This window comes from Thalia democratica, chromosome 3 (genome assembly GCF_965202585.1).
Source record: "Thalia democratica chromosome 3, ktThaDemo2.hap1.1, whole genome shotgun sequence".
NCBI classification, from domain to species: Eukaryota; Metazoa; Chordata; class Thaliacea; order Salpida; family Salpidae; genus Thalia; species Thalia democratica.
Genome location: NC_139167.1, coordinates 31522384 through 31525361, shown reverse-complemented (window position 1 = coordinate 31525361; position 2978 = coordinate 31522384). Strand labels below are relative to the sequence as shown.

General features: G+C 26.7%; 1 pseudogene; it reads right to left on the bottom strand.

Moving 5' to 3' along the window:
• Window positions 1–1665: 1665 nt before the first annotated feature.
• Window positions 1666–2322, bottom strand: LOC145832187 (ubiquitin-conjugating enzyme E2 D4 pseudogene; annotated as a pseudogene).
• Between the last annotated feature and the right edge of the window lie 656 nt (window positions 2323–2978).

Below are 2978 nucleotides of genomic sequence, written 5' to 3'. Positions count from 1 at the left end.
GTGGTTTGACTGGGTGTGGGCAATATTGGCTTGGTTATGGTTTTTTTTTTTTCTAAATTTGGGATTTAGTGTTACTGTTTTGTTTTAATTGATTATGTGGCTAAAAAAAGGTTTGCTTAGTTTTTATTTTACTTTACTAAATTCTAATATTGATTCATGAGTAAGATAAATAGAGTTTATTTTTACAGAGGTACAATATAGTATTTAAATATCTTTAATAATTTGAAATTTATTTATATGTTAGATTATTAATATTATTATTTAGAAAAAAACAGCTAATGAGTCCATTATACAAGTTATAAAAGTTTTTAAATATGTACAGTTTTACTTGATAGTGTATTTAGTATTTTTTATTGTGATTTTTTGTTTCTTTTTTAACTATATAACCATATAAAGAATTTCTTGATCCATTATCAAGTTTACTTTAAAAGTTATATTTTACTTTGAAACTTATTTTTATGTAAAGTTTATTAGATATTTGTTAAGTTATTTTTAAAATATACTAGTACATTAAAAAGTATTTTTTATTCTTAGGTAGATACTTACATTGCCTTAAGTTTTTACAGCAATTATAGCTATGAGAATAAGCAATCATAATTGAGCCTTAACATATACTAGAAGTACTTTATTTTTTTTTTTAAATAAAATTAATCACATACTAAAAAAATTTACAGATGTTCTTAAAGTACAGTATAGTTTATAGTTTTTGTTATATTCATATTTTTATATTTAGATAACAGACATATGTTTTTTTTTTTTTTTTTTGCTGCATTTCTACGACTTATCCTTATTTTGTTATTATGGAACTTTAAGAATTTTATTGCATTTTTCGTTGTTTTCTTGTAAAAAGAGCAACAAGAAAAATTTGAACGTACATGGTCATAATAATTGAAATCTAGTGGGAGGATACGGTGTTGTGACCATGGTAGACTATGGTTTATATTTAATTAAACTATTAAATAATGTAACATAAATATTTAAAGAAATGGGTATAAAAAACAGTGCATACCAATCTTCTTTTAATGTTTTTTATTTATCGAGTTAATTTAAATAATAGTCTTAAAAATTTAAAAAGATAATTAACAAAATTATTGATCTTTTGTTGATCTTAAGTTTCTTTTTTATTTTTTAACTAAAACTTCTCAAAAATAGTTATAAAAAAAATGGTTTGAGGTTCGATGACCGTAAGGTCTTTCTCCACACCAATCCATTCACCATAGTTGTGAGCTTTCACATTTTTCTTTCTTTCTTAAAATGTGAAGATTTTACTTTTCTACAAATTTAAATATATACACAATATTTTTAACTTTTTGTTAAATGTAATACTAAAAAACATGCCAGTTACAATTAAACTTTATTTTGTCTGATAAGGTTAATAATTTTTATATTCTTTTATTTTTCAAAGCCTTGTTTTTATACATGTTTTACCATTTTACATTATAGAATTTATTTAACTAGCATTAATAGAAAAGTTAAAGAAAAACTTAAAGATAATTAAATCATTGTGATATAAATAGAAACAATGTATTGTTTTGACTAAACTTTATTACATCTAAATACTACTGAACTTAAAAACATAAAATATTCTATACTACATTACATGGTATAAAGTACAAATGTTCAAATAAATCACAGTACTTCGTTCAATGAAGCCATTAAAAGTCACTACATATCAGCTTCTTCTGTTGCGTACTTCTTTGTCCATTTCCTGCAAACTCTGTCGTGTTCTTCGCGATTGTTGACGTACTGAGCTGCTATTTCTGGCACGAGACAGTCATCGGGGTTGCAATCAGTGAAAAAAGATTGAATTGACAGCAAAACTTTTTCTATGGTCATAGCCGGGACCCATTGAGAACGAAGTAAATTTAAACTGATATAACCATCGCTATTAATATTGCAATGGTATATTTTGGTCTTAAAAGTAACTTTTGGTGGCCTGAACGGGTAATTAGCCGGAAAAATCAAGTCTAAAATGAAGGTTCCGCCTTCATAAGGAGATCCTACAGGTCCTTGAATCGAAGCTTCCCATTCAAACAAGTTGTCTTCTTTTAAGTAAGCGCTTATGTAACCTGGAGAGCTTAAATTAATCTCTTTCAGTTCTTTTTGAAGTCTTTTTGATGCAAAGGTAGTTTCCTGATCGTCCTCATCTACAGAAGCTTTCTTGAAGTTTTGGCATTTTACCGATATATTGTAAACATCTAAAGACGATAAACTTCGCTGAGCATTGACATAATTGCTCTTAGTTTTAAGATTTAAAACTTCTTTTACCAACCTTTTCCCTTTAAAGCTGTATTCAATTTCGTTTATCTGACCGGATGACATAATAATCAGTATTTAAACAAATGCTGCATAATGTATAAAACTACTAATTTGCATTATATACTATTTGAAAAATATAGAGAGTTTTTGTACTCAGTGTTGTAAAAAAATCTAAATCGTATTGTTTTATAAATAAAAACGAGGAAAAAACAACAAAGAAAAAACACAATGCTTAAGCCTGGACTTTTGTATGCCGTGAGACCAGCTCAAGTTAAAACAAGGTTTGATCATACCTTATTGGATTACGATATAATAAGCGTTTAATAGACTAAAACTTATTTCTAATATACGTCAGTCAGTCACAACCGAAAATCTAATCGCAAAGTTTATATATTAATTGTTTTTTGATCTTACACTAAACAAATACTCAGGCAAAAGCACAGTCAATATATACAATTAGCCCGTAGCTGTATGAAGTCTAGCGTTTGTATGGTCTTAATGTTTGTTTAGAAGGGGTTGCCAAATGTTTTTGTCAAGTTTACTCCATTTTTTCAAAATTTCTTCCAGGTTTTCAACTTTACACGTCTTAGGGTCTGTTTTTAGTTTAGAAATTAGTTTAATGTGAAAAACAAATATTAAGGTATATAACAGAATACAATTCATTTTCTTTAAACTTATTTTAGTACTTTCGTAGTAAGGCTCATAAAAAATTACCGAAT